The sequence below is a fragment of the Pygocentrus nattereri genome, chromosome 12 (genome assembly GCF_015220715.1).
Source record: "Pygocentrus nattereri isolate fPygNat1 chromosome 12, fPygNat1.pri, whole genome shotgun sequence".
NCBI classification, from domain to species: Eukaryota; Metazoa; Chordata; class Actinopteri; order Characiformes; family Serrasalmidae; genus Pygocentrus; species Pygocentrus nattereri.
The window spans coordinates 13,937,738-13,957,341 of NC_051222.1; the positions used below are offsets into that span (position 1 = coordinate 13,937,738).

Below are 19,604 nucleotides of genomic sequence, written 5' to 3' on the forward strand. Positions count from 1 at the left end.
ATAACGAGACAATAGGCTGGACAAGCTTTAGCGCAAACTTATTTCACAGATGGAATCTAGCCTACTACACATGCATGTATTCACCTGTAAAAAGTAAACAGGATGAACACACAGCAGCCCCGCTGACCCAGTGCACATTCAATGAGCATGTTAGCCCATCACAGCACGAAACGGTAATTATTAAATGCATCATCATCATACTTTCATAACTGACTGGTAGCTACTTCAATCATTGCACCACATAACCATTCACACAGGGTAGGGGACTTTTTTTTCTGGTGACTGCTTTATGAAGGTGGTCTCATCCATCCATCCATCCATCCATCCATCCATTTTCTAAGCCGCTTCTCCGTCTCATTTTATGTAAATAGGGTGGAGAGAAGTGCAGGCATGGCTGTGCCTCTGTGGAGTGCTCCAGTCATTGCATGGTTGTGTTCAGTTCAGTTGTCAGTCATTAAGGACTGATTAGCCAAATTAGGGACTGGATATAAACTAGGACTCAAGATCTTTGGAAATGGTTAAACCAGGGGTTTACAATCTTATCTGCAAAGTGTTGGTGTGGCTGTGGGTTTTAATTCCAAACAGATAGCAGGTCACCTGATTCTACCTATTTAATCAGGAGGTCTCAACCAAACAACTGATCACGCGTGCAATGAAAACCAGCAGCCACACCACCATTTATGGACAAGATTATGGATAACTCCTGGGTTAAGCTTACATACTGATAAACGTAAAACCACAATGTATTTTTAAATTGTTTATATATATTTACCATAATGTTAGTATGGTTTGAAGTTGGCTTTTTGTCAGGTGCCTACCATCTTTCTCAGTACTGTTTTTTGCAGCCCATGACTCAAACTGCAGTATACAAAGCTGACAGTAGATGGTGTTCTAGTACAGCATATGACATTTCAAACGCATAGCCCTGTCTATGGTGGGAAATAGCTGGAAGAAAACTCGAATCCCTGGAATATGAGTTCATGATTGTTAGGGCGTGCTTTTTTCCCTGAGACGTTTTGATGTCTTTGATCAAGGGCATAGCCTAGATGTTATGACCATAAACTCAAGAGAATGCACTATTGTGAATAAAGCAGTGTTTGGGACGGTTGTGTTACAACAGTAATTATGTATATGAACTATTTCTTAAGAATTTCTTTTCTTTTTTAAAATTTTCTTTTAATGTGTACCGCCCAAGTTAGTCATTACCACTTCCACTTGCTAGTTAAGTCCCCACCATCACATAACTCTATTAACCTGCAAGGGTGAAGGCTACGCTCACTCAGAGACATGTGAGGACCAGGTGAAGTGTCAAGTCAACAGGCTTGGAAGAAAGTGCTAACAACCAATTATGTTGTGTCAACTAGCATTACTCTGAGTGACTGGGGGTAAAGACAGAAGGCCATAAAACCCACCCAAACAGAGTGAGGCCAATTATGCTATCTTGGGCTCACAGCCAAAAACGGCCAGGGATAAGGGGTGCACAAGGCGGACATGAAATGTGATGTTTGAATTTTGGGGTATTACAATGACGATATGAGAAATAATGAATTATAATTCAATTCAAATTCAGATGCTGCCTGTTTTTTTCTTATGTATGATGCTAACACAAATCTTACTTCTCCATCAAAGTGTATTTAACTATGTGTATAAATATACATTTCCACATATATTTAATTCCTTAAAATGATCCTTATGTTGATGCAGGTTTCATGACACATTTTTATTACATTTGAATCCAGTTTAAAGCACTTTTACACATTAGTAGTTCAGGACTCGAGTAGTGTTTCTGCTGTGTACATGTGTGTTTTGTGTTTAGTGACTGTCTATCTGAATAGTTCAGTTCATATTTAGTTATCTCAACGCACTATTTACCTCACTCTGATGGACTTGCATGAGGTTATTTGTCATGACAACTCTAAAAACGCTAAATATGTGATTTATCCTTTTTATTTCCTCTCCCAGGGATACAACTCACAATCTTTAGACAATGTAATGTATTATAATACATATGAAATGCAAATGAAAAATAAGATACTACTGCTAAATTGGGTTCTCCTTGGCAGTATTACCCTGGACATTTGTCATTTGTGCTTTCAAGATTACGTCATGCTGATATGTAGATATCTACTTACATACATAAAGTGTCTCTTTTAACCTTAACTTGGTGGCGCAGGAAGAAACAGAAGAAATCAAGAAAGGATGAAAGAGTGAAGGAGAAGCAGGATGGACAGTGGGGTGGGGTGGTGGTGGTGGGGAGAAGGTCAGGTCCCAGAAAAGAGCGATTTGTTTTCAGTGAAACTGGAGAGCCCACCCCCACTTACCACCAGCGCAACCTACAGCGGAATCAATTACCACTTGTCAGGATGAAACCCAAGCCATGCAACACAATAAGGGCACGACCCAAGGAGTGTGTGTGTGAGAGAGAGAGAGAGAGAGAGAGAGAGAGAGAGAGAGACAGACAGAGAGAGAGAGAGAGAGAGAGAGAGAGAGAGAGAGAGAGAGAGAGGGAGACAGACAGCGAGAGAGAGAGAGAGAGAGAGAGAGAGACAGACAGCGAGAGAGAGAGAGAGAGAGAGAGAGAGAGAGAGAGAGAGAGAGAGAGAGAGAGAGAGGGAGAGAGAGAATGAGAGAAAGAGATAGTGAGTGAGAGAGAGAGAGAGAGAGAGAGAGAGAGACAGACAGTGAGAGAGAGAGAGAGAGAGAGAGAGACAGACAGACAGCGAGAGAGAGAGAGAGACAGACAGTGAGTGAGAGAGAGCGAGCGAGCGAGCGAGAGAGAGAGAGAGACAGACAGCGAGAGAGAGAGAGAGAGAGAGAGAGAGAGAGAGAGAGAGAGAGAGAGACAGACAGCGAGAGAGAGAGAGAGAGAGAGAGAGAGAGAGAGACTGTGAAGGCATGAGGTTGCAACCAAAAGCAAACCAAACTGTTAATTAACAAAGTCAAAAACTATTCTTCTGTACAAATTAAACACAGGAATTTGTTATATTTAGTTATACAATACACATAATTAGGGGTAGCAGACAGAGAGAAAGAGAGAGACAGCAAGAGAGAGTCTTGGAGAGAGTGCGCACAGAAACTGCGCACAGAAAAACTTCAACATAACAAAAACATGTTTCCACTTTGATAATGTGAATACACAGTTTTTACCACTGTACGTTAAAAATATATAGAAAGAGGAGTTGATGTGCGTGAATAAATTTGATGTCATTCTCTGTGTGTTTGTGTGTGTGTGTGAGTGGCTCTCTCCTCGACCACTGGGCGCTGAGGGCAGCCTGTGTGTTGTCACTCTACACCTCACGGACGCTGTGGCTCACCAGAGGCCAGTGTGGTTCAGCGAGGGTTTGGAAACGTCTGAAACCTCTAACCACAGGAGCAGGCCGGCCACCCAAGCCGTCAGAGCGTGGGCGAGAGCCAAAAGAGGCTAGAACTGTGCCATCCCGCTGCCGGAGCAACTGCAGCTACTGTACAAACCATAGCGTTACATTAGACTCTGGGGAAAAAGTATCACTCTTGGATGGGGATTAGCTGGATATGTAATCCATAACCTCATGCTTTTTTGGCAATTAGCAAAAATAGCAAAATTTCTGTCAGAAATGAAGATTTCAGCAAACTGTTTCATACAACTGTTTCCCTCTCCTTCAAAAGATGTCCCAAAACGTCCTTAAAATGAGTGTTTTATACTTTCCTTCTACAGTGTTGACTTTCTCAACGTTGTCTCAACAATGTTGAAACCCTAGATAAGAATATGACTTTATTTAACAACCAGCTTGGCAGATAGCTAATCAGCCTAACAGGCTCCTCCAATAATATTCAGAGTAATACACCAGAAGTCTCCACTGTCTCCACAATTCTTGCTATTTCACACTGGAAGTGACTTGTGTGCATCGCATTGAAGAAGCAAGGACCCAGAAAATTAGTTGCATTGCGATAACCTATTGTTTTGGTGCCCACAGCATTGAAATGACAGCATAGCAGCCACATTATCACAACCTCCTAGAATCTATATACATTCCATTATATTGTAAATTACACTATATGGCAACATTACTGAATAATGAGGTTGTGACAACATTGTGACAGTCGTGCTCTGACAATGTAAACAGCACCACCTTTTGATAAAGTTGTAGTAATGTAAGAAAGCAACCTGTTGATAATATGTGTGTTTTCTAGGGAGTGTTTTTGTTCACATTTGCTGTTTTCCAGTAATGGATAAGTTAATGGCTCCTACCTTTCTCCACTTTCGGTAGGTGGATAACTCCTGCGAGGGCAGAAGGACGCTCGGCTTGAAGAGCGACTTCAGCTCGGAGGGTAATCCGTTATTGGGCAGTTGTGGGCTGGAGGTTAGGGATCTGGCCCTGTGACCGGAAGGTTGCCGGTTCGATCCCCAGGGCTGACAGTCCACGACTGAGGTGTCCTTGAGCAAGACACCTAACCCCCAACTGCTCCCCGGGCGCCATGGATAGGGCTGCCCACCGCTCCAGACAAGTGTGCTCACTGCCCCCTAGTGTGTGTGTTCACTAGTGTGTATGTGGTGTTCCACTTCACGGATGGGTTAAATGCGGAGGTGGAATTTCCCCAGTTGTGGGATCAAAAAAATATCACTTAAATACAATCTGCAGTTTTTAAACTTAATTTACAAATTAAATAAAGTCTTTTATAGATGATTTGAGAAGAGCTATTAGCTACTGTTAAATGGCTCATTCGTTAGTTATTGTCGTCATTAGTGCAACAGACTCTAGATCTATCGAACTTTATGCTATTGCAATGCTGTTAGCCACTGTTGGCATAATGCTAGCATGACATCCCATAGAAGCACTGGTGGAAATGAGCATTATGCTAGAGGTAAATGTCTTTAAAAAACATTTACAAAGTGAAGTACCATTTATTTCAAATTTGCTTTTTTTTGGTAATTACATATTGCATTTGGAAAGTGGTGAGAGAGATGATCTCACAGTTCATGCACATGCAATTTAAGGCGACCTGAACTGCTAAATATTGGCAAATAATCGTAGCTCTGAAAAACGGTGGTTCAAAATTCATCATTACGTAACTTGCCAGCGAAAAACATAAGTTGCATTGACAAAAAAGCATGCAGATAAGGTTTTTGAATAAAAAATGACCTGGGAAAATATTGTGCTTGGCCTGAGGGACCTTTTCAGCCCAGATTAAGCCTAAAAAGGATTTTGAATGGTGAAACACAACTAATAGTACAGTTTCATCACACGTTAAGGAAACTGGTCCTACCTTGTGCCCACCACTGAAGCATAACAAACATTCTTTATACAATATATAAATGCATAGTAGGCACTGTAATTATCAAATACATTAGCAATTCTACCAAAAAAATTAGCAATCTACCAGTTAATTTCACTGGTACACTTAAGTGATCAAATTTTTCAAAAACTGTATAAAAAAAATGGGTGCAAAAAAATGAAAATTAAAAATCATGTAAACTGGCAAGTAATCACTGCCGATTTTAATGTATTATTTTCCAATGTATTATTATTATTATTTATTGTAATCCAGTAATCGTGACAGATCTACATTTTACATATACATGTATAAATAAATAGCAAATAGACAAAATACTACTGTTAAGAGTACAGTTATATATAAATAAACACTCATCTAGACCTATGACTGGGCCTTCTGCCGTATCAGCATTGCAAAATGCAATGATGATAACATTGTGCAGCTACACTACAGCATGCCTTACTTGTTCACATCAGAATGCTATACAATGAATGGAGATTAGATAAGACCAATGTACACATCATAGATGGTGCTCCACTTTAATACTTCTATATACTATCAGTCAAAGACGTAAGTCATCATGGCTACCCGTTACAAGTGTGATGACAGCATCATGCCACATTCAAGTACACTATACACTACAATAACACATTCCCTTTGGAGCCAGTATCATCTGAGCAGTCATCAAACCGACCACAATATGATAGGTGCTTGTCTTTCATCTCTGACCTGAATATGATTAGCGAAGGGGGCAAAGATGGTGTCCAATGAGAAAACATCAAGGAGGAGTGGAAACGGATGGATGAAAGGAGAGGAGCGAACTGAGGAGAGGGCTGAAAGTGTGGATGGGTCCTGAAGGAAATCGAGGAGGACAGTACAAGTGATTGGTTACTATTAGCAGACTCTAATGGGTGTGACATCGATAAGGACTGTAACTTGATCGCGTGTTTTTTAGTGCTAACTGCTGCACTCCCGTCCAGCCATCAATCATTATCGCACTCGGACTGGATTCCCTCAGCTCGCTAAATATTTAATAAGCTTTAAAAAAGAAAACAGGCGGAAAAAAAGAATGCAAGAAAGAAAAAGAGATTACCTCACTTTTTCCTCCTTCCTTCGCTTTTGCTCTTCTTTTCAAGGACTTTTATACATTCACTCTTTTTATTTTTGCCATGACAATGTTTGGTAGATTTCTTTCAGACAGAAAAATGCAGTCGTTAACAAAATCGCCTTCAACATTCATACTTATGGCAGTATTTTCCAGATTTTATTCAAAAGGCTAATTAAATCTAAGAATGCACCAATATGGTATTTCTGCGCCCAGGCCGATCTCTGATATTTGTCATGTCTGCCAATGCCAATTCACAAACATTTGATGGATTCGCCTGGATTAGCATTAGAGAGAAATAAAACATTTACATCTATAAGGTAACAAAAAGGGATGCAGATATATGAAAAAAATATAGCCATATTAGCACAGTAGCCCAGTATTGAGCAAACCTGGAGTGTCCAGTCTTATCCATAAAGGGCTGGTCTGGCTGCAGGTGCTCCTGCTTTGTTTGAATTAAAAGCCAGAGACACGGCAGCCCTTAGCACATATAACTGGACAACTCTGGCCTAAACATTCTGATCTCCAGGAGGTCAATAAATACATGATCAAATGTCAGTTTGAAATATCAGTCAAATCTAATCACCTGTCCAATGACATACATTTTTTCAAGTAGTTATCTGTCGATATCAATATGTCTTAACATGCACATCGTTTAAGACATAAATCAAACCACACCACAACTGTGTATTTATGTTTCCATGTTTGTTTACAACAGTGCACCCTGAGTGCCAAATTTCAAAAGGAAAAGCAAAGTATCTTTCATTCAATTCTTCTTTCAATTCAAATGCCCTTCCTCGTTGTAATGCTCCAAATCTGCCAACACTGAAATGCTTTTTTGCAATCCTGTTTGCAATTCCCTGTCTGTTGTAAATGAGGCATACTTGAGCAAAATAAATAGATAAACAAACAAAGCCCCCAAATTAAGCATTTGCTGCAACTCAGGGAGTCATTTTTGGTGTGGGTTGTAAAGGTATTTCACTACTGGTAAATTAGGAGCATGCCACTAGGCTTCCACCTTTTTCTTGACAAGATACTTACAATTAGCTGTCAGCAACAGCTGAAAGCAATGTTGTTCAAATTGAATTTTTTTCTGTAACTCATTTTTTGTGTAGCTAACTTTAGCATGGAGTCAAATTCACTGTTTAAGACCTGTTCCCAGCTTTTTTTGTGTTCAGTGAGAAACATGCTCTGTCATTTAAGAATCATCATGTGCGAAGATGCTTTCAGGAAACTACAACAACGCAGTCCATCTAGGTAGAGTAGCTTTTTAAACTGGAACCTCAACATCTAGCAATCTAAACTCCAGTCTTAAATCCATTAGTTTGAATGGGATTTTGCCGGCCGTTTGGAAAGCTTGTTAAAACTTAGAACAGCTGTTGTGAGAAAACACATTAGTGAGGGAAGCACAGAAAGAGTAATAGAAAATTTCAATTAGGCCTCAAATTATTGCAGTCACACTGGGAAGAGCAATGAATATTTGATTTGTATTAAGGCCCAGAAAATGCTGTAGTTAGTAAACTGTAGTAGCTAACTGGTGTTACCTTAACTCCCTGGGTAAGCACACTATGCTACACCCAACTGAGTCCTTGAGCAAGACTGCTAATACTATATTCAAACAGCTCTGTAACATGATTAACTTGTAATTGCCTCTAGATAAGAGCATTTACCACATGCAATAAATGCGACTGTAAATGTAAATGGTGCTATACATAGTCATCCACATGGACCCATCCAAGCTGACAAGATCCTTTCTCCCACACCACTGAGATGGCCCCTAAGGCACAGGACATCAGACTCCATGCTGGTTCCACTGGAGCCATAATTAAAGTATATCTTACTGCTCATAGCACAGTGTTGGGTGACCAGGAATGAGATCTGATACTTGGAGAACTGGTTCTATAGCACTAGGCCCCCATTAGCAGGTATGAATTATACATTCAGTACAACGGTATGCACAGACATGTAGAGTGATGGAAGGACAGTGAAACAGGGGGTAAAGAACATGCAAGTGGACACTGAAGCAAGTTGGAAAGAAGGTCACTGTAAAGGAGGAGTCACGAAAGACTGACAGACTGTGATGGGTTTCTACACTTTGCCAGTCTTGTGGTGGGTTTCTTCTTCACCAAACAAATTGTAAAGAATCAGTGAGCTCCCTTCTCTCAAATATGAACAAAACCCTGCTTGTCTCCTCAACTACCTTTGACATAACTGAATTTATGTAAGATCAGGGTCTTTGGGTTGCTTTGCAAGCACTGGATGGAACATTCTGCTTGGGCTATAAGTCTCAAATTCTGACGTGGGTGACTACGATGACAGCCAATATACTTCATCAGTGATTACAGGACTTCTCCATCTCAGGGCTGCCTGGAACTCCTACACTATTGATCCCCCTCAATAAAAGTCAAACATAGAAGAGGGAAGATGCAGAATGAAATTAATGCCATGTTTTCTTTCTATCTGTCTTTTGCTTAGTTTTTCTTGGCTCCTCCTCTTTGCCTCCCCTTCTATCTCTCTCTTGCTCTCTTTCTTTATATCAGCTGGCAAAGCAGCAGGCCAAATGAGCGGCGCAGCTATGAAAAATGGAACGGGTGGGACATTAATGCCACTGATTACAGAATATCTTGATTGATGCATGTTCTTGGTCGGGGGAAAGGTAATGGGGACACTGGCTGAATTGCAAAGACATTGAAGCACTTAAAGGCCTCTTTAACAACATGACAACATTATCCTAATGTTGAAGTGAGCCCAACTCTGTAAATGGAGTGGATAGAATGAGATGAAGCAAAAGTAATTTACCCTGTCGATGATCCTTTAGCGATTGCTTTCAGACCCATTAACCTCAAACCTACAATTAGAAGTTGACCACAGACCGAACTATGATGAATTCATTGGATACAGCAGTCAGACTGTTTCAACGTTTTCATATTTCTCTATATCACATTGTGAGATTTTACATATTTCTACTCAATACAAACATTTAGAACTGTAAAATGTTGATAGAAGCACCTCAGCCACATTTCATGTGTTCTAGAAGCTCACACATCCACAACCTTTTGCATTTTGCTTCTAAAACTGCAGAGCCTGTGGCCTGTATGGTCACTTGGCATTGAGATTTTTTTCCCCCTTTTGGCAAATCACCAGAGCAGGTGAATTTTCACACATTCACAAATATTCATCATAAATAACAAATAACAACTACTATTCGCCCCCCTAAGCGAGATCCAGAGCCGCCTGTTTGGTTGGACAATAAACTATTGCAACAAATCAGATTTAGTCAGGATTTGCCAACAGTAACTACTGTAAAAGCCGACTTGATGGCAACATTCCAAGTAACTGAAGTTTTTAATCTACACTTACCCAAGAGTATACACACTGAATGCAGCAAAACACTGCATCCGGTGTGTTTTCTTACTGCTTTGTTCAAATCACGAAGCAACAACAACAACAACAACAACACTGAATGAACAGTCAAAATGTGACGCATTGACATCCTTCACTCCTCACTAAAGAACAGACATAGCCACTGGGTGGGCGACTTTCCATTTCGGAAAAGCAAAAGGAGAACAGAGAGTTTCACCACTTTAGGAGCTGAAACCGAAGGAAACACGAGTGCTTTCACACACAGCTCTGAAGTCGGTCACTCATAATGCATTTCGACATATTAACAAACAGAAAACAAACTAATCGTTCTGAAGTTTGCCAAAAAGCTGTAGTTGCCGAGACACCACCAAGCCTTTATCTGGGTCATCGACATGTCAATGGTAAAGAAATAAATAAGTAAACAGTGATTGGTCCAATGAGTTAATTTCTGCAAAAATCAAACAAATCGTCTGATTTTCGCTGTTAAAAATTTGTCTCATATGCAAGATATCAGCTGTACACATTTTAAATGACTGATGTCTGAATAAATCTTACTGTATTTGGCATGTAAACGCTTGAAAACAAGCAGTGTTCAGCAAGCTTGTGTTTTATCATTTTATTAATATAAATGTACATGATGCACATATCATCGTAATATATTTAGAAGACATTGTGACACTGAATTTTATTAATATTGCAATGTGACAGTTAAGTAATAAAGAAAATGTGAATAATTTATTTTAGCATTCGTTTTCAAAAAAATTTATCTTTGTATTTCTAACGCTTTAAAGGGCAAGTAAGGACGTACGCTAGATAACACAAGGTATGTCCGGAGATCCCTCCCAGCATGTGTGCAGCGATTCAACTCCAATATCTTCTTCTCCTTCTATCATATATTCATAAAATAAAATCAGCCCACATGATCTTGCTGTTACAGACAATGACTTAACAGGTAGCCCTTTGCATGTATTATCATTGCAGATACAGTTGCTACATCAAGCCATTAGTGATTTTTATTTAAGAATCTGTATTTACACTTGCCTTAATACAGTATATATTCCAAAGTTAGAACTTATTTCTATTTTAGGGGAGAAAACTTTCATATTCCAAAAAATGGCTTCGCTCAACATTTTCCCCCTATATCTCTCAGTCATAGCCAGACTGCATGGCTTGCATTTATGCTTCTTTAAGAACACATTCTAGAATCTATTTAGATGACAATGTCGCCACTCTGATTTATGGTTCACTTTGAAAGAAGAATGTGGTCTACTTGAGTGACCTCCAAGAGTTCAGTTAAGCCCAATTCCAGAAACAATACACTTTAGCATGCCGTCTAAGAGCTGGAGACACAATGTCACCCTAATAAACGCATAAAGTAATAAAAGCATTGCTACCTTGGGGGGAAAAGAAAAGACCAAGAAAACTTCACAAGAAGTGTAACAGTAGAAATGTTATATGAAATATATGTGGTTTTCTTGAGGCCCCATTCAAGTCTTCCGAAATTCGGATCCAAATCATGAGCTTTTAAAAGGATAGAAATAATAAACCATCGGTAGTCTATGCCTTGCCTGTAGCTGGAGGCCCAAAAAGAGCCTGAACTGTTGATGTGTTTTGAGTGGAATTTACTTGCAAAAGATATGAACAGCCATTTTGGTTTAATAAAGCTTGGTGTAATATTCCCTTCAAGGGAAACTTTGAGCTTCCCAGAAGGCTGTTCAGACCACTAAACACCTGTTAACTTCTTAGACTATCCTGCTAGCTTTTACTGTTAATAAAAACAGGATGAAGACTTTATGCAGATCTTAATACGTCTAGAATTAGACTTATTATTGCATGTATTCATTTAACCTATTTAACATAGGACCACTGTATCATTTTAAGACTATGGACTTTCAGTAATATAATATTTTAAATAAAGTATAATTACTGATACAGAATGATAACTCTAATTTGCTGCCTCCAAGTTCTCCCTGTTCTTGAATACACTACCATAAAAAACATGTAGGAACTATTTTCCAATTTTTTATAATTATAGTCAAGGCACAAGCTAAATTAACACTTAGAATCAAAAAGCAAAAAATGTTAAATATGTCCAAATTATCTTCTACTTTTGGATCCTCCTGTGTCTTGATGCACACTCTTGGCACTCTCAGCATCCTCATCAGCAGCCACCTGAGATGCTTTTTTAACAGAACTAAAGTTTCTTATGCTAAATATGCAGTATATGTTGAGTACCTGCTGTTGTTTTGGATGTAAATGCATCAAATTTACAATTTAGATTGGTATTTAAGTGTGAGCCTTCAGATATTTTCATTTCAATCAAAATGAAAAACAATTCAATTCAATGTGTCTAAACTTTAGCTTTAAAAACAATAGCATTTAGTCTCAAAGCCAACAAATATATTGATTATCTTATCTAGGACATGATTGTTGCTCACGAGCTGCCAAATTAACAACGTGACTCTCACTATGTCATGAAAAGGGCCTCTTAAAATGATTTGAAATCTGATCACAAAGGTGCCAAATATGACAAACTGAATATGTAAAAAGAAAAATGTGTGCAACCTGGTCACAGGGTGGTGGTTGTTGTGACTCTTCAGGCAAAATTGTGCTTAAAACTCGTCCACCAAAAGCTGAAACTAGTCCAAAATTTGAAATATTCCATGGCAAAAGAAACAGACTGTAATTTGCATATATGCAGTACTGTGTAAAATTCTTAGGAAATCGGGGGGAAATCTCATTATCTGGTTAGGAATTGTTTAAAACTGTTAGAATAAAAAATTATATACAAATGTATTCATCATGCTTTTTTGTGTCTCAGTGTGTTAACCATGTCTCAAGAAACTTCATTATGTACAGTTATCATCCAATACCTAGAACGAATCTCAAATAGCTCCCTCTTCCCTACATAATGCACAATGCATGTATTAAAATGTATAGCTCCTTTACTCAAACAGTGCATAATATGTCTATCAAAAAGAGATTTGGCATTTGGCTAAATGTACGCAGCTGTCTAAAGTTTTGTTTTTTAAAGGCACTTTTACATGAACTGCTTCATTCTTTCACCAAAGTAACAATCCTTTACTTGGTTATGGGTTTAGGCTACATACCACTTGTCAAAATACTGCTGCTGGACATAGTTACACTCTTAAATCTTAACCTTTACAGTTATTTGCATTTACTAGCTGATGTTTACTTGCACCTCTCTCTCTCTCTCTCTCTCTCTCTCTCTCTCTCTAGAACAGTGGTGGTGCCAGTTCGTAGTTCGTGAATAACTTTATTCTAGTTTTCATAGTGGTTTAAGTTAGTGATCAACCGATTAATCGGCCGGCCGATATACGTGCGCACAAGGCCGATATTTAAACATTGCCTCCGTCAGCTCAGTGACTGTATTGGTCTGGCCGTTGTTAGAGCGCAACGTGTGTCCATTTTGCCACTCTCCAGGCAGACATCAGTGAATGCACAAGAACTTTCTTCTTCTTCTTTCGGCTGCTCCCTTTAGGGGGCGCCACAGCGGATCATCTGCCTCCATCTTGCCCTATCCATTGCCTCCTCTACTTTCACACCAACCATCTCCATGTCCACCTTCACTACATCCATAAACCTTCTCTGAGGCCTACCTCTTCTCCTTCTTCCCAGCAGCTCCATCTCCATCATTCTTTGCCCAATATATCCACTATTCCTCCTCAACACATGTCCAAACCATCTCAACCTGGCCTCTCTGGCTTTATCACCTAGCTGCTCCACCTTCACTGTCCCTCTGATCTGCTCATTTCTAATCTTGTCCAGCCTGGTCACTCCCAATTGTAACCCTTATTTGTAATGTTAGCAAGCCTTGGACCAGCTAAACCGGCTAGTTAGCGCTTGTTACTGTCTGCTCTTTGTAACATATAAAGTGTCTGAGTAATTAGAGCTATTCTGTCATGTAGAGAGGAAATGCCAATAATCTTATTTGGAAATGTAAATGCTAGCAACCCTCTGACCAGCTAAACTGGCGAGCTAACGCTAATCAGCGCTAGCTTACAGGGCTCAAAAGTGTTTTTCACCTCAACAGGCTGCTATCATAAAGGACTGAGTTGGTAGTTATAACCCAAGATACCCAACGTTATTTAGTACTTCGAGTCGGCTCTGCTTGCTATGGCTAACTTGTTAGCTTACATCAACGGGGGTCCGAAAGCTAGCGTGACATCATTAGGAAACGAAGCACCTCCTCTAGCCTGTCCCTATGTGTGTGTGTGTGTGAGTGAGTGTGTTTAACTGAATGGGTAAATAAACTTCAACAATAAATATCTGTAATCTGAATATCTGATGCTGATGTTCTCATAGACTCCTAGATATTCCTAATATCAATATTACTGCTGATAATATTAGTAGTATAATCACTTGCAGGTAGTTTGACCAGAGGAGGATGGGTCCCCCCTGGTGAGCCTGGTTCCTCCCAAGGTTTCTTCCTCAGTTCTGAGGGAGTTTTTCCTTGCCACTGTTGCCCCCGGCTTGCCCACTGGGGGGTTTCTGTACATTCTGTACATTCTTACAGTCCTGTGGAAACTTTGTCTTTTCTGAAATTCTGTAAAGCAGCTTTGTGACAACATCCGTTGTAAAAAGCGCTATACAAATAAATTTGATTTGATTTGATTTGATCTGTCTAAATATCTGTTTTAGGAATGTCTTGGGAAGATTGTGAAACACGTTAGTTATAGAGCCCTGTACTGTAACTCCCATGCACCTTGTTAAAATAATTTAATATATTTTCAGTTACCATGGTCATCTTTTAATGGTAATAGTTTTTTTCCTGCCATCCTAAATCACTACTCAATCTTTGGCTAGTATTAAATCTATCAAGTATTGTTGCGTGTCGAATAATGCAGCTGAGTAATTTCTAACCGTGCTGAACTCTGCTCTCTAGTCAAGTTCTGAAAGTGTTGCTGAATGTATTTTTCTATTATCTTAATATATTTTTTAAATATCTTACTATAATGGCTATCCTCAGATAACCATGTATATTTAATTGTAATTTGTTTGGAAAAAAGGATTTCTAAATTTTTTTACCCAAATACTCACCCTCAATATTTCTGTTTTAATCATTTCAGATGGCTGGACAGAAATCTAACGTTCTGTGGCAGCATTTCACTGAGCCAGCACCAGGAAAGGCAAAGTGCAATATCTGCAGTGAATTGGTAAGCATGGGGTCTGAAACAAGGAAGGAAAAAAAACCCACAACAAACATGTGGAATCACCTGAAGCATCACCACCTCCCTGTTTATAAAGAGACACAGAAGAAAAAAGAAGATGCAGCTTCTCAAGACTTACTTCAGCCCACTGTAACACAGCTATCTGATGCTCAAAGAAAATGGATAAAGTCAGATCCCAGGTCAAAAAGAATCGACACTTTCATAACTGAAATGATAACCACAGACAACCAGCCATTCACAGTTGTTTCAGGTGTGGGCTTTAGACGATGGATGGCTGTAGTGGAACCAAAGTATAACCTCAAAAGTGAGAAGTACTACCGCACAGAGATGTTGGACAGTGTGCATACAAAGGCTGTGAAGAAAATCAAAGCACTGACTGCACCCGACAATGCTGGCCCCCGTTTGTCTTTCACTACAGACTGTTGGTCAGGAGAAACTGAATCACTGATGAGTCTAACATGTCACTTCATAGACAGAGACTGGGAAAGGAAACAAATTGTCTTGAATGTCAAAGCCATGTTTGGCTCCCATACTGGGGACTATATCTGTGGGCTGTTTCTTGACATGATGGGTGATTGGGGTATTGACCTAGATAGAGTGGTGCTTGTGCTCAGAGACAGTGGTGCAAACATGATCAGAGGTATCAGACTGGCAGAGATACCGGACCTCAGCTGCAGTGCACACCTACTGCAGCTTGTGGTAAATGAGGGCATCAACAGTCAGAGAGCAGTTGGAGACATTATAAGCAAGGTGAAGACATGTGCAACACACTTCAGCCACTCTGGTTCTAGCAAAACAGCGTCTTATGGCCATTCAAGAAGACCTTGGCCTCCCTCAGCATGGAATCATTCAAGCTGTTCCCACCCACTGGAACTCCACTCTGCACATGTTGCAGAGGATGCTGGAGCAGAAGCGTGCCCTGAGTGTGTATTCAGGAGAACATGGGAAGTTTGCAAGTCTTTCCGCAGAACAATGGGATATCATCTCAAATTTGGTCGACACACTGGGTGACTCTTGAGATGAGCAAAGCAGAAGCCTGCATCTCCATTTTATTTCAAGACTGGAAACTGTTTCCTACAATTTGCTGCTCTTGACTTGGACAGAGTTTACAACTTTTTTTTTTCAAATATTTCACTTTAACTTTAACTTCACTATTTTTTTATTCACAAATATTTTTGTTAATATTTTATTTATATTTTGATTACTTATCTAAATGCTCAAACACAATGCACACACAGTTTGGTGCTTAAAAAATGGCTCCTTAAAAGAAGTTCTTCTATGTGCAACTGTCTTCACTAAGCATGTTTGTTCATTCTTAAAAACAAAAAGATACTGCTATCTGCTTGTGTATGTTATGTGCACTGAAACCTTTGAAATAATTTGTATTTTATTTAAAGTTTTTTTTTTTTTATTTAATTTTTTGAACGGCCAAAAGAGCAAACAAGAAGAGATAAGATAAGATAATCCTTTATTAGTCCCACAGCGGGGAAATTCACAGTATTACAGCAGCAGCAGAGTAACAGGAGTAAGGCACTCAGTAATAGAAATAAGGAACAGTATAAACATTATCAACATTATAAATAATAAAAATTAAAGCTAAATCTCTAGACTATTTACAGGAAAATAAGGATAATAATAAAATAAAATAAAATAAGAGTTCATAGGAATATTGTATTGCTAAATATTGCACAATGAAAAATGTTCGCATTCTGAATGTAAGTGTATATTGCATGTGTGTGTGGTTTACTGGGAGCACTGCTGGTTGTACAGTCTCACAGCAGCAGGAAGGAAGGACCTGCGATAGCGCTCCTTCACACACTTGGGGTGAAGGAGCCGGTCACTGAATGAACTGCCCAGTGCTGCCAGAGTCTCACGCATGGGGTGGGGGTCATTCTCCAGCATGGATGCAAGCTTGTTCAGCATCCTTCTTTCTCCCACCGCCTGCACTGGGTCTAGAGGAGTCCCTAGGACCAAGCCAGCCCTCCTGATCAGATTGTCCAGTTTCTGCCTGTCTGCAGTGGAGATGCTGCCGCCCCAAATGTGTGAACGGGGTGTTACGACAACCAGCAGAAGAACCAGTGGGGGGTGGGTGTGAGCTGAAAGTTCTTGTGCTGGGGGTGGGTGTGAGTATACAGTGATAAGTAAATGTTTATTTAAGATCATTAATTCTGTTTTGTTGTATTATTATTATTATTATTATTATTATATTTTTTTGTTGTAAAAAAATGGTATTATCGGCTTTATATATCGGCCATCAGCCAGTTCTTTCGTCTAAATATCGGTATCGGCATCGGCCATTAAAAAACCCATATCGGTCGATTTGATACTGGTCTGTTTTCCTAACATCACACGCATGTCCACACACAATTCAGAATGTTAATCAATGATTTGCCATCAAATGCAGCACTCTACTATACCTGCCTGTCCGGAACAATATACAATGTATATGAGTATAACACTATTCGTTTTCATCTCCTACTCTCTGTAATCAATCTTTTAGGGAGTCATGGTTTATTCTGACAGTAACTGAAAAACACACCCTGCGACTTCAACATTTTCACTTTTTCAAACAAACCCAAAGCGGCAAGAAAACCACAAACCTGGCAGCTCTACTTATGATCTCCTATGTCGTAAGCATGCAAATACAAATAAACTCTGTTTGGCTGCTCTTTCATAGATACAAACACCCAGAGCCAGTCCTCCCTGGGGCCCACAGGAAAAATCCACAAAGGGGCCCTCCTACTTGATCCATAAGCCAGGTAAACCATTTGCTACTACACATCTGACACCTCAGTGCTCCCACTACAATCCTCCCTCCTTTAAAACAGTTTGTTCCATCTGTCGGTCTAAGATTATGTAGCACTTTGCAGAACAGAATGAGGTAGAAACAAATATTTATCAATCAATCAATATTTACTCACCTTAAGCAAACTTAAGCAAAGCATTTGAAAAGTTTTAGATATAGGAGAAAACAGGACTAGACATGATCTGCTTGGAAAAACTCTAACCCCAGGGTTTAGCCTCCCTCACAAACAAAACCCACAGCCCTCAACACTGAACAACACAAGTAACACATACACTATATTGCCAAAAATATTCAGTCACCCATGCAAATAACTGATTTCAGGTGTTCCAATCACTTCCATGACCACAAGTGTATAAAACCAAGCGCCTAGGCATGCAGACTGCTTCTACAAACATTTGAGAAAGAATGGGTCACTCTCAGGAGCTCAGTGCGCAGAGGTCACCAACTTTCTGCAGAGTCAATCACTACAGACCTCCAAACTTCATGTGACAACAGATTAGCTCAAGTACAGCGTAGAGAGCTTCATGGAATGGGTTTCCATGGCTGAGCAGCTGCATCCAAACCTTATATCACCAAGCACAATGCAATGCATCTAATGCAGTGGTGTAAAGCGCCACCACTGGACTCTAGAGCAGTGGAGACGTGTTCTCTGGAGTGACCAATCACGCTTCTCCGTCTGGCAATCCGATGGATGAGTCTGGGTTTGGTGGTTGCCAGGAGAACGGTACTTGTCTGACTGCATTGTGCCAAGTTTAAAGTTTGGATAATGGTGTGGGGTTGTTTATCAGGAGTTGGGCTCGGCCCCTTAGTTCCAGTGAAAGGAACTCTTAAAACTTCAGCAGACCAAGAGATTTTGGACAATTTCATGCTCCCAGCTTTGTGGGAACAGTTTGGGGATAGCTGCTTCCTGTTCCAACATGACTGCGCACCACAGTGCACAAAGCAAGGTCCATAAAGACATTGATGAGCGAGTTTGGTGTGGAAGAACTTGACTGGCCTGCACAGATTCCTCACCTCAACCCAATAGAACACCTTTAGGATGAATTAGAGCGGAGACTGTGAGCCAGGCCTTCTCGTCCAACATCAGTGTCTGACCTCACAAATGCACTTCTGTAAGAATGGTCAAAATTCCCATAAACACACACCTAAACCTTGCAGAAAGCCTTCTCAGAAGAGTTGAAGCTGTTAGAGCTGCAAAGTGTGGGCCTACATCATATTACACCCTAAGGATTAAGAATGGGACGTCACTCAAGTTCATATGCGTGTGAAGGCACATGGCAGAATACACTATACGAAATATAGTTAAACTAACAAACAACAAAAACACTTCATTGGAGGGCGCGTGCCTCCATGAGCCTTTGGGTGTCACCCTCTGCCGAGCCACACCAGAGAACTTGTAGAGAGGAAAAATATCACTCTGGCATGTCTTCTGGGTTTCTCAAACGCTAGACGGCGCCCCCGAGCAAGTCCAAAATGAATGGGTTAAGATGGAGCACTTCAGCAAAGTCATAGTTTGTAAATGTTTAAACATTTTTTATGTAAATGAATGCATTCATTACCTGAACACAGAATAGCATGAAACATTTTAACGCTGTTGTTATATTTTGAGAGCTTTTAAACTCGATTTATAGAAGTTTAAAATAGTGCGCCAGTACGTTTATGATTTCAGCGAATGTGAACAGCTGCTGTAGAAAAAAACGAATATACAGGTAACTTCCTTTGCTTTTTTCAGTGAAATATATCCTACTTTCTAAAATTATAGGAAAGTTCTGGGCATGTCATTCGAAACTGTGTTAACGTTTTGTTTTTTTAGACGTTTACTATTATTACAATACTATTATTCAATTTATCAGCGACATCAGGCCCGTTCCCTTAATACATTTTC

The 19,604-nt window shown here is 39.9% G+C and overlaps 1 pseudogene; it reads left to right on the forward strand.

The window, feature by feature from the left end:
* Positions 1-14,811: 14,811 nt before the first annotated feature.
* On the forward strand, positions 14,812-16,007 carry LOC108429785 (annotated as a pseudogene).
* The last annotated feature ends 3,597 nt before the right edge of the window (positions 16,008-19,604 follow it).